The sequence below is a fragment of the Saccopteryx bilineata genome, chromosome 4, assembly GCF_036850765.1.
Source record: "Saccopteryx bilineata isolate mSacBil1 chromosome 4, mSacBil1_pri_phased_curated, whole genome shotgun sequence".
NCBI lineage: Eukaryota > Metazoa > Chordata > Mammalia > Chiroptera > Emballonuridae > Saccopteryx > Saccopteryx bilineata.
In genome coordinates, this window is record NC_089493.1 from 286,233,813 (window position 1) to 286,246,937 (window position 13,125).

The 13,125-nt window shown below is 44.6% G+C and overlaps 2 pseudogenes; both read right to left on the minus strand.

Annotated features, from left to right (window-relative positions):
* Positions 1-10,205, minus strand: LOC136335728 (tubulin beta chain pseudogene; annotated as a pseudogene).
* A 1,535-nt stretch (positions 10,206-11,740) lies between these two features.
* On the minus strand, positions 11,741-12,912 carry LOC136336535 (rRNA N6-adenosine-methyltransferase METTL5-like; annotated as a pseudogene).
* Between the last annotated feature and the right edge of the window lie 213 nt (positions 12,913-13,125).

The window sequence follows — 13,125 nt, forward strand, 5'->3', positions numbered from 1 at the left end:
TCAACCTGTTGACAGCAGAGCTTTGACCGCAAGCTCTGCTTCTATGTGGCTACAGAGGCCCCAGGCCCCTGGTGCTGGCCCTGCCCCGGAGCCTGGCTGGACGAGGATTCCTGGGTCCTCCCCAGACTCGGGGATCAGAAGCTTCAGGTAAAATATTCAGAAATCTCTACATTTAAAGAGTTCCCTGGGAGGTTTTTAACAGATAGTTGGAAACAGTGTTTCTAGGTTTACAAACCTAATTCGATTTCTGGTCCCCGTTCCTGTAGACTCAAATAGAACATTCCTAAATGCTGCTCTTCTCCTTCCCCCATCCTATGGAACTCTACTAGGTTTTTGGAACCACTCTGGGTTCAAATCCCACCTCCACCATCCATTAGCTGTGTGATTATGAGTAAGTTTCTTAACCTCTTTGTGACTCACTTTTCTCATCTGTAAAATGGGGTGGTTGCAAGGATTCAGTGAATTAATATACCCAAGGTGCTTAGTATAGTGCAGGGGTCCCCAAACTTTTTACACAGGGGGCCAGTTCACTGTCCCTCAGACCGTTGGAGGGCCAGACTATAAAAAAAACTATGAACAAATCCCTATGCACACTGCACATATCTTATTTTAAAGTAAAAAAACAAAATGAGAACAAATACAATATTTAAAATAAAGAACAAGTAAATTTAAATCAACAAACTGACCAGTATTTCAATGGGAACTATGCTCCTCTCACCGACCACCAGTGAAAGAGGTGCCCCTTCCGGAAGTGCGATGGGGGCCGGATAAATGGCCTCAGGGGGCCGCATGCGGCCCGCGGGCCGTAGTTTGGGGATCCCTGGTATAGTGCCTGCTACAGTAAGGACAAAATAATAGCCCTTTTTCTCATTAGTTGTTCTTAGCTCTGGACTAAGAATGAGATTTACAGATGAGAAAAACCTTTGTTTATTTTTAGTTTGTTTTTAAATACCAGTGCCTAGGTCTCTGTCTAGAATAATTCAGTGAGAATCCACAATGATTCTGAGCACACAGATACTGTACTGGAATTTGCTTTGCTAATTCAGTTATGTATCATGGAGGTTTTCATCTTTTCTTAAGTGAGAGGAGGGGAGATAGTGAGACAGACTCCCACATGTGCCCTGACCAGGATCCACCCGGCTACCCCCACCTGGGGCCGATGCTCGAACTAACTGAGCCACTGGCTGCGAGAGAGGAAGAGAGAGAAAGGGGAGAGAGAGGGGGAGAGAAGCAGATGGTCACTACCCATGTGTGCCCTGACCTTGGATCGAACTCAGGACATCTGCATACTAAGCCGATGCTCTATCCACTGAGCAAACTGGCCACAGCCGAGCTTTTTTTCTTCTCTTTTAAAATTTTACTTATTGATTTTAGAGAGAAGAAAGGAGACAGAGAGAGGGAGAAATACTGATTTGTTGTTCCTCTTATTTATGCATTCATTGGTTGATTCTTTTTTTTTTTTATATTTTTCTGAAGCTGGAAACGGGGAGGCAGTCAGACAGACTCCTGCATGTGCCCGACCGGGATCCACCCGGCACGCCCACCAGGGGGCAAAGCTCTGCCCATCTGGGGTGTCGCTCTGTTGAGATCAGAGCCAGTCCAGCACCTAAGGCAGAGGCCACGGAGCCATCCCCAGTGCCTGGGCCATCTTTGCTCCAATGGAGCCTTGGCTGCAGGAGGGGAAGAGAGAGACAGAGAGGAAGGAGAGGGGGAGGGGTGGAGAAGCAGATGGGCGCTTCTCCTGTGTGCCCTGGCCGAGAATCGAACCCGGGACTCCTGCACGCCAGTCCGACGCTCCACCACTGAGCCAACCGGCCAAGGCCCATTGGTTGATTCTTGTATGTGCCCTGACTGGTGATTGAATCCACAAACTTGGCTTATCTGGACAACACTCTAACCAACTGAGCTACGCAGTCAGGGCCTCATGGAGCATTTTTATACGCAGCTATACTGGTCTACTATATTTGGTAGTAGATACACAGGTCTACTATCGTTCTTTTAAACTTTCTATTTTGAGATAATTATTCTATCATTTCAATAGCTGTGTTGTTCCACAGCACAGATAAGAGCCCAATCTAGTTAATCCTGTGTTAACAGTGTCCATCCATGAGCTCTTCCCAATAACCCTATGAGATAAGACTGTATCCCCTCTTAATGTGGTCAGGTCAAGAGCTAAGTGCCACATCCAAGGTCCTGCAGTTATAAAATGGCAAAACACACAACTGATCTGATTTTTCTATCGATTGTTCTGAGCTGCCTCTCTACTTACTAGTCAAGGAAACAGGCCCTGTTCTTAGACATTCCTATCCAAGATGGATCAAATCTGGATTCATCCTGTTATGGGCTGAACTGTGGTCCCCTCTCTTCCCGCCCCAAATTCATATGTTGAAATCCAAACCCCCAGGATCTTGGAATGTGGCTGCATTTAAAGGTAGGGTCTTTAAACACAGTGTGTCCGTAAAGTCATGGTGCACTTTTGACCGGTCACAGGAAAGCAACAAAAGACGATAGAAATGTGAAATCTGCACCAAATAAAAGGAAAGTCCTCCCAGTTTCCGTAGGATGATGTGGCAGCATGTGCGCATGCGCAGATGATGATGTAACACCGTGTATACAGCAGAGCAGCCCACAGCCATGCCTGTTGAGATGAGGACGGTACAGAGGAAAGTTCAGTGTGTTCTGTGGCTCACTAAATTCGAATCCGTGACCAAAGTGCAACGTGAATATTGGCGCGTTTATAACGAAGCGCCACCACATAGGAATAACATTAGTCGGTGGGATAAGCCGTTGAAGGAAACCGGCAGTTTGGTGGAGAAACCCCGTTCTGGTAGGCCATCAGTCAGTGACGAGTCTGTAGAGGCTATACGGGATAGCTACCTAAGGAGCCCTAAAAAATCTGTGCGTGAGCCCACATCGAACTGCACTGAATAGGTATGAAACTGGGAGAGTTTTCTTTTTATTTGGTACAGATTTCACATTTCTATCATCTTTTGTTGCTTTCCTGTGACCGGTCAAAAGTGCACCATGACTTTAGGGACACACTGTAGGTGATTAACTTAAAATGAGGCCCTAATCCAATCTGACTGCAGCCTTTAGAAGAGGAGGACCCTATGAGGACACAGCTAGAAAGAACCATCTCCCAGCCAAGGGAAGACGCCTTGGGAAAAACCAAACCCGACAGCACCTTCCTCTTGAAATCCCAGCCCCCAGAACTGTGAGAGGATCAATTGCCGCTGTTGGAACCCAGTCTGCAGTGTTTTAGCAGCCCCGGCAAACTACCTCTCCCAGCCACCCCCACCCCTGGCGCTCAGGGGTACAGAGAAGGAGCCCAGGGGCCCACTGTGCGTATCTTTATTTCCCGTCTGGTCAGTTGCCCTTCCGAGTGCTCAGCACAGCACGTGGCACGTAGCCAGCACAGAGCCACTCTTAGCACACATCCGCAACACCTGAACACAGCAGGAGTCTCCCCCTCTCAATTCTGAGTGGCGTCCCCATTCTTCAATTGAGGAGACTGAAGTTTAGAAACAACATGTAACTTGTCCCAAGTCACACAGCATTTAAAGGGTAGAGCCAGGAAGAAAGACTCAACCTCAGGTAGATGGTTTCCAGAGCTCATGCTCGTTTAAGTTTGTTTAATCAAGTTTGCTGAGGTATCATAGACATATATTAAAATGCATAGATTTTAAGTCTCCAATCATATGAGTTTTTTTAAATAAGGCACCATTTTGATAGCTCTCTAAACTTTTGTTTTGTTTATTGATTTTAGATAGAGAAGAAGGTTGAGAGTGAGCGAGAGAGGGAAAGACAGGAACATTGATCTGTTCCTGAATGTGCCCTGGCCGGGGATGGAACCGGCAACCTCTGTGCATTCTTATGAGTTTTGACAAATGTGTGCCCCCACAGAACCATCATTACAATCAAGACATAGAGCATCATCTCTTCAGAAAGTTCCTTTATCTCCTGTATAGTCAGTTCCCCAACCCCTATCCCTGCCCTAAGCAACTACTTACCTGATTTCTATGGCCTGTTCTAGAACTTTGTAGAACTGGAGTCATTCTTTGTGTCCCCTTTTGGATCTGGCTCCTTTCATTCAACATAATGTCTCTTAGAGCCAATCACGGGTTTTTTTTTGGGGGGGGAGGTATATTCTTCTGAAGTTGGAAACAAGGAGGCAGTCAGATAGACTCCCACATGCACCCGACCGGGATCCACCCGGCACGCCCACCAGGGGGCAATGCTCTGCCCACCAGGGGGCGATGCTCTGCCCCTCCGGGGTGTCACTCTGTTGTAACCAGAGCCATTCTAGCACCTGAGGCAGAGGCCATAGAGCCATCCTCAGTGCGTGGGCCAACTTTGCTCCAATGGAGCCTTGGCTGCGGGAGGGGAAGAGAGAGACAGAGAAGAAGGAGAGGGGGAGGGTTGGAGAAGCAGATGGGTGCCTCTCCTGTGTGCCCTGGCCGGGAATTGAACCCAGGACTCCTGCATGCCAGGCCAACGCTATACCACTGAGCCAACCGGCCAGGGCCCCATTCACGTTTTTGTGTACCAGTGTCCTTTCCTTTTTACTGCTCAGTAGAGTTGTGTTGTATGGATATATCCCAATTTATTTATCCATTCTTCAGCTGATGGACTTTGGGGCTGTTTCTACTTTCTGGCTATTATGAATAATGCTGTTGTGAACATTTGTGTACAAATCTCTTTGTAGAACATATTTTCATTTCTTTTGGGCAAATACCTAGTAGAGGAATTGCTGACCAGGGATAGATATGTTTAATAGCAGAAAACACTGCCAAACTGTTGAAGTGGTTGTACCATTTTACGTTCCTACTGGCAGAGCCGGGAGCTCCAGTTGTTCCACACATTCTGATATCCAGTGGATCCAGCACTATGTGTTGAAAAGACACATAAATTGCTCTATTGAATTGTCTTGATACGTTGTCAGAAATCAGTTTACAAGCATTACACCGATGTCAGTTTCCTCATTTTTATGTGCAATGTAAGATGTTACCACTGAGGGAAACAAAGTAAAAGATATACAGGGCCTCTTTGTATTAGCTTTGCAACTTCATTGTCAAATTGAATGCATTTTATTTCTTTTCCATACCTATTGTAGTGGCTAGGACTTCTAGTGCACATCCTTTGTCCTGATCCCAACTGTAGGAAGAAAACATTCAGTCTTTCACCATTAAATTTGATGTCCATTGTAAGTTTATCATTTTGAGGAAGTTTCTTTCTATGCTTAGTTTGTTGAGAATTTTTCTCATGAATGGACATTGAATTTTGTCAAATACTTTCTCTGCATTTACAGTATTGAGATGATCATATGATTTTTCTCTTTAATTCTATTGTAATGAATTACATTAATTGTTTTTCCAATGTTGAACTAGCCTTATATTCCTGGGATAAATCACCTATGGTCATGGTTCTTTCAATATATTTCTAGATTTTATTTGCTATCATTCTCTTGAGAATTTTTGTGTCTGTGTTCATGAGTTTTCTTTTCTATAATGTCTTCATTCCAGAGCCCTACTTCCTCCTTAAACAAAATGTAAGATTTAAGGAAGTCCTCCCCACCAAGATTATTTCCAAGTCTAAAATTCTCCCCAACTAGGGTTCTGTTCCCAGGTATGCCCTTTGTAATAACCAACCAGTATTGATGAGATGAGATGAGATGAGATGAGATGAGATGAGATGAGATGAGATGAGATGAGATGAGAGAAGCTGCCCTAACAGCTCCACCTGAGTCTCTTAGTAAGTATATTTGATGCATAAAGCTGAGACTAAGGTCTGAGATCCTGCTACACGGGCTCAAGAACTCAGTTTGATCAGATCACCCCAAGGTGCTCGTTTCCTAGAGAGTTGTATCAAGCCTGTAGAGACTAAACAATTAGACAAGGGTGTCATTTTATTAATATAAGACGGGAGTATACCTTTCCTGAAATCTGAACGTTCATGCCTTTTATTCAAGGAGTTCACTCCCTGTCTTGATCTCTAAATATTTAAGAAATCAAATTAGTCATGTGCAGGCTTCTCAGCGTGCCCAGAGGCAGGCACAGGCAGTTCGGTAATGCTCTGTTTGTTCTGTACAGGCTGAGGTGGAACAAGGAGTCATCCTGATGATTCTCCAGCCACCGTGTCCCTCAGCCATTGCTAGTGCTACATAAACAACGACAAACTCTTAGCCTTTGGCGATCTTTTTCCTAGGCTCAGTCCAGGCCACTACCTTCCCTATGGCCTTTGTCACATTACAGTTCATTAAACAACTGCTTATTTTTACATTCTCTTTCATTTTGTCTCTCTAATGAAGACTTAAGACACCCTGATTTTAAGTGTGGAAAACAAATATTCTATATCTCTGAAAAATCATTGTGAAATGTGACACCCACACAGAAAAGTGCACAAAACAAAAAGTAGTACTCAATAGTTCATCATAAAGCAAATACTGTACAACCAGTACCCGAGTCAAGAGACATAGCACTGCTCGCATCCCAGGACCCACCATATGCCCTTCCTGTCGCAAATTTTCTTCACTCCCATCCAACGTTTTAATCCCTTCCTGTGTTCACCTATAATTTCTCACCAAAACATGCATTTCTAAATCCTATAGTTGTGTGTGTGTGTGCACATGTGTGTATCACTCATGGGTGTGAGATCAGCCTGCTTTGTGTCTCCACCCCTTCTACCAGTCTTGATGTGACTTGATGTGTGTGTGTGTGTGTATGTGTGTGTGTATTTTTCTGAAGTTGGAAACGGGGAGGCAGTCAGACAGACTCCCGCATGCGCCTGACCGGGATCCACCGGCATGCCCACCAGGGGGCGATGCTCTGCCCATCTGGGGCGTTGCTCTGTCACAACCAGAGCCATTCTAGCACCTGAGGCAGAGGCCATGAAGCCATCCTCAGAGCCCGGGCCAACTTTGCTCCAATGGAGCCTTGGCTGCGGGAGGGGAAGAGAGAGACAGAGAGGAAGGAGAGGGGGAGAGGTGGAAAAGCAGATGGGCGCCTCTCCTGTGTGCCTTGGCCGGGAATCAAACCCAGGACTCCTGCACGCCAGGCCGACGCTGTACCACTGAGCCAACTTGCCAGGGCCTGTGACTTCTTATTTATATCCTTAGTTATAGAACGTTAGTTCAGATTTCAGGCAGTTCTTTTTTTTTTTTTAATCAAGAGGCGGAGAGACAGAGAGACAGACTCCCTCATGCACCCCAAGCGGGATCCACCCAGCAATCCCCTAAGGGGCAATGCTCTGCCCATCTGAGGCCATTGCTCCATTGCTTGGCAACCAGGCTATTTTAGTGCCTGAAGCAGACACCATGCAGCCATCCTCAGTGCCCAGGGCCAAGTTTGCTTGAATCAGTAGAGCCATGGCTGCAGGAAAGGAAGAGAGAGAGAGAGAGAGAGAGAGAGAGAGAGAGAGAGAGAGAAGGGGGATGGGTGGAGAAGCAGATGGTCACTTCTCCTGTGTGCCCTGACCAGAAATTAAACCCAGCCAGGATTTCCACATACTAAGCTAATGTTCTACCACTGAGCAAACCAGCTAGAGCATCAGGCAGTTCTGAAAGATGATTGTGCTATAGCTCAGTTGTAATTTTGATGTGGTTGTGGGAGGTTCTGAGTATTGCATTTATCTATGCTGCCATCTTGACCAGAAGCATGACCATGCGTTATTTAAAAGTGCGTTTGGAACATATTATTCAGAATTGTCGTTTTCAAAGATATAGGGATAGTCCAATTATATTTTTGTTATTGATTCTTAGCCTATTTATGATGTGGTTAGAGAACATTATCTGTTTTATATTAATCCTTTGGAAATTTGTTGAAAATGGTATTTTGGCCCAGCATAGAGTCAAATTTTATTTGGGTTTTTGTTTTTTATTTTTTTACAGAGACAGAGAGAGAGTCAGAGAGAGGGATAGATAGGGACAGACAGACAGGAACAGAGAGAAATGAGAAGCATTAATCATTAGTTTTTCATTGCGACACCTTAGTTGTTCATTGATTGCTTTCTCATATGTGCCTTCACCGCGGGCCTTCAGCAGACTGAGTAACCCCTTGCTCAAGCCAGTGACCTTGGGTCCAAGCTGGTGAGCTTTGCTCAAACCAAATGAGCCTGCGCTCAGGCTGGCGACCTCAGGGTCTCGAACCTGGGTCCTCCGCATCCCAGTCCAACGCTCTATCCACTGCGCCACTGCCTGGTCAGGCTTATATAGTAAAATTTTAAAATGGATTGTATCTTCTTGAAAATAATGTATCCTGTAGTTGTTGGGTGCACTGTTCTACATACAGCCATAACTTTGTTAATTATATTGTTCCAAATCTTCTGCAGTGTTACTGATGTCTTGTCTACTTATGCCACTAATTACTGAAAAAAGTGCACCATAATATTCCACTTCTAAGACGGACTTGTCCATTTCTCCGTATAATTTTGTATGCATAATGCTGTATATATCATGTTATTAGGTTCATATAAATTTAGAATAATCATTTATTATTGAGATTGACCCTCATTCTTCTAGTGATGCTTTTTATTTTAAAATATTCTTGTTTGATACTAGGATTGCTACGCCAATATTATAATGGTATATAATTTTTCATTATTTTTCTTTCAGTCTTTGTTTATCCCTATGTTTTAGATGTGACTATTATCCTTAGCATATATCAGATTTAGTTTCTATCCAGGGTGATAACCTTTGTCTTACAGCTGGAGCGGTTGACCTTCCTACCTCTAAGGTATTAATCCTCCTAGCTTATCGTGATGGGCTTTCTGTTCATCTCCCCATTCTTTGTTCTTTTATATCTTTGTTGCCTCCGTTTAGTTTGGTTGAGTTTCTTTCTTTTTTTCCTCAGTAAACAACAAATGTTTATTAAGCACCTATTATGTGGCAGGCACTGTTCTAGAACACCCCCACAAGAAAAAAAAAGAGGCAAAAGATACAAATTCTGAGGAGAGAAAGGGGGAAGTTGAGGACGAAAGCCGAGGGAACTGAGTGCCAGGGCATGGCCTTGCCTCCTCTTCAGCCTCCTCACCAAAACCCTTCGTTCCATTTGGGCTTCCTGGCCCCCCAGCACCCGGAGCCAGGTCATCCGTGCTGCTCTGTCAGCGAGCTCCATCCAGGCCAGGCCCTGGCCCGTGCCCCAGTGGAGGACGGCCTTCCAGCGAAACATGGCAGCACACTGCTCTGAGATGCACTTGAACAGCTCCTGGATGGCCATGCTGCTGTCCTCAAGGAAGGTGGCCGCCATTTTCAGGCCATGGGGCTAGTCCTGTTTTGCACTTTAAGTATCTGCTCGTCCACCTCCATGGACATCTGCCCACAGAAGACAGCAGCTTGGTGAGGTACCAGCATGGCAGGGGTCCCAGACAGCCATCATGTTTTTGGCGGTAAGTACCCCCCAGGTGAGTTCGAGTCCAGTGAAAGGCTGGTACTGCTGGCTTCCACGGCTGGTTAGAGGGGCAAAGCCAGGCGGGAAGAAGTGGAGGCGTGGGAAGGACACCATGTTGACCGCCAGCTTGTGGCCAGCATCTAGCTGGCCAGGGAAGTGGGGGCAAGTGGTGGCACTGCTCATGGAGCCTGAGACAAGGTCAAGGTCCCCCTAGATCAGCACGGTCAGCTTGAGGGTGCAGAAGCAGATGTTGTAAAGGGCTGTTATCAATGTAGTCGGTCTTGCCAGTACTTTCTACCAACTGGCCAACAGAGAGCGTGGCAGTGTAGGCTCCACCACAGTGTCAGACACTTCGGGTAGGGGTACCACACTGAGGTGTTCATGATGCAGTCGGAGTGCTCATGCTGACGAACAGGGTGCCCCGCCCAGTGAGCGGGTCAGCGGGAAGGCCTGCGGGCAGCCACAGCCCTCAGACCCCCTCCGCACCACCTCCAGGACTGAGCCAACCGGGTCGGCCTCCTCTGCATAGTGGCCCTTGGCCCAGTTGTTGCCTGACCCAGACTGACTAAAAACAAAGTTGTGTGGTCTGTAGATCTGGCCAAAAGGACTGGAGCAAACAGAGTGTGTGGTCCTGGGTTCTAGATCCACCAAGATAGCACGAGGAACATACTTTCCATCGGTGGTTTCCTTGAAGCAACCAGAGATGTGACCCCAGCAGCAGGGCGCTGTCCCCATGGTGGGTGCAGGCCACGTTCATCATGTATCGCCTCCCAATACTTGGCACCCGATCTGGTTGCCACACTGGCCAATCATTTCCTTCATGGTTCAAATTAAATTTTTTTCCTTATCTCAAATTGTATACAGGGCAAGAAAATCTGCACTTTATTTTTCTCTACTGTTGCTCACAGGCTGGCAGAATGGGACATGCCTGTAATGGTAGAACAACGAGGTCCAAACCTGGAGGTGGAAAGGTTCAAAGTTGAGTTTGTTATATTTCATTTTGGTCTTCTGTTGTTTGATGGTTATTCAGGCTTTTACCATTGTTTTTAGTGACTATATTCTAGAAATTACAACATGCAACCTTGAGTTATCACTATCAAGTAAGAATTATTATTACCTTTACTACTCTCCATGAAATATCAAGGAATTTAGAATATTTGCATTTCTCCCATATTAGGTGGTTTTATTGTTTTGACTTTTCTTTCTCTATATAGCATAAGCCCAACAAGATATGATTTTATCAAGTCAATGTTCATTTCTTTTACCCATGCATTTGACATTTCATTTCTTTGTCTAGCCCCAATCTCCTCTCTGGGACAATTTTTCTTCTCTTTGAAGAACATCCTAACATACTTTTTAATGCAGGGTTTTTTAGTCTGAATTGGCAAGTTCACTATTGTGTTGTTTTGTTTTTTCTTCTAGCACATCAAAGATACAATTCTGCTATTTCTGGCTTCCATTGTTGGAGCTGAAAAGTCAGCAGACCTTGCATTTTTTAAAGTCATCTTTTGTTTTTCTGAAGATACTTTTATAATTCTTTGCTGGCTAGCTCCATTGGTTAGAGCAGGGGTCGGGAACCTTTTTGGCTGAAAGAGCCATGAACGCCACATATGTATTTTAAAATGTAATTCCGTGAGAGCCATACAACGAACCATGTACGTTAAGCACTACCCAATAAAAATTTGGTGTTGTCCCGGAGGACAGCTGTGATTGGCTCCAGCCTCCCGCAACCATGAACATGAGCGGTAGGAAATGAATGGGTTGTAATACATGAGAATGTTTTATATTTTTAACGTTATTATTTTTATTAAAGATTTGTCTGCAAGCCAGATGCAGCTATCAAAAGAGCCACATCTGGCTCGCAAGCCATAGGTTCCCGACCCCTGGGTTAGAGCGTTGTCCCGAAGGGCAGAGGCTGACGATTTCTTCCCAAATCAGAGTACATGGAGGAGCAGATTGATGTTCCTGTCTCTCTCCCTTCCTCTTTTCTGCTGAAATCAATCAATCAATAAACAGAAAGTCTTTGTTTGGGGGGTTTCTATAATCACTATGGATTTCTTTTTATTTATCGTGCTTGAGGTTTATTTGGCTCCTTCAATTTGTAGATTGCAGTGTTTCATCAAGTTTGGAGAATTCCCAGCTTGTTTATTCAAATATTGCTTCTGCCTCATTCTTTCTCTCCTGTCTTCCTGAAACTCCAATTAAACATATGTTATATATTCTTCCCAAATAATTTATCTTAGCTATTCTACTACATTTTCTGTTCTTTTGTCTCTTTACACTTCATTCCTATTTTTAGTAAGCAATTTTTACATTATTTTAATTAGGTTTTCAGCCTCTTTTGTCTTTGGAGGCTTTTAAAAAGAAAAACGAATTAGGTTCACTGTGATGTCCACTGATTTCTTTTTATGAAATTTGTATGATGCTGGCAGGTCCTACCTCAGCTTTGCGATGATGTCCATCTTGATTTTCCATTCTGCAGCTTTCTTTTAAATATGTTCTCTCGTTGAGGGTTTGAGTAAAGATTATACTACTGTTCTTGCCATTTCCAAAGCAGTCTTCAGAAATGCCGTATCTGTCCCTTTATTATTATTGTTTGTTTATTTTATTGATTTTAGAAAAAGAGAGAGAGTTACAAGAACATTGATCTGTTCCTGTATGTGCCCTGACCAGGGATCAAATCGGCAACCTCTGCGCTTCAGGACAATGCTCTAATCCAGGGGTCCCCAAACTTTTTACACAGGGGGCCAGTTCACTGTCCCTCAGACTGTTGGAGGGCCAGACTATAAAAAAAAACTATGAACAAATCCCTATGCACACTGCACATATCTTATTTTAAAGTAAAAAAACAAAATGGGAACAAATACAATATTTAAAATAAAGAATAAGTAAATTTAAATCAACAAACTGACCAGTATTTCAATGTGAACTATGGGCCTTCTTTTGGCTAATGAGATGGTCAATGTCCGGTTCCATATTTGTCACTGCTAGCCGTAACAAGTGATATGACGCGCTTCCGGAGCCGTGACGCGTGCATCCCGCGTCACCGAAAGTAGTACTGTACGTGAGCAACGCAGTACTTTGTGGCACTGCCACATACGGTACTCTCACTGACCACCAATGAAAGAGATGTCCCTTCCGGAAGTGCAGCGGGGGCCGGATAAATGGCGTCAGGGGGGGCCGCAGTTTGGGGACCCCTGCTCTAGTCTAACCAATCGAGCTAGCCAGCCAGGGCTGTCCCTTTATTATTTTTTATCCCAAAGGGAGGATTCATGATTACTGTATCAAATGACTTGGACGTTCTGTTAGATAATAGACACATCACATCGAACTGTTTCAACATTTGTTAACTCAAACTCTTCCACATTCCTGTTAAGTATTTCCAATGCATCTTCACCTACATCAAATCCATCATACAGCCTGCAATGTGTGGCCTGGTGGGATACTGTTCTAGAAGAAGTTTGGGCTTTTCAAATCCACCCATTTGTTGCAGGCTACTCTCTAGGTCCTTAAGCCTCAATTTCTTCATCTTTCAGAAAGTGTGGGCTCTCAGAGTTTAACAGCACTGGATCTGCAGAGAAACCTGTTTAACCTGAATTTCCTGTACCCCCAAACCCCCGCCCATTTTTTAACGCCAGTGGCCAAGGGGCCAGGCAGGGGACAAAGGATGCGAAGGACCTATATGTACTTCACTCTTGATTGTTTTATTCTGAGTAGTAACTCAAGATTAACCATAAAACTT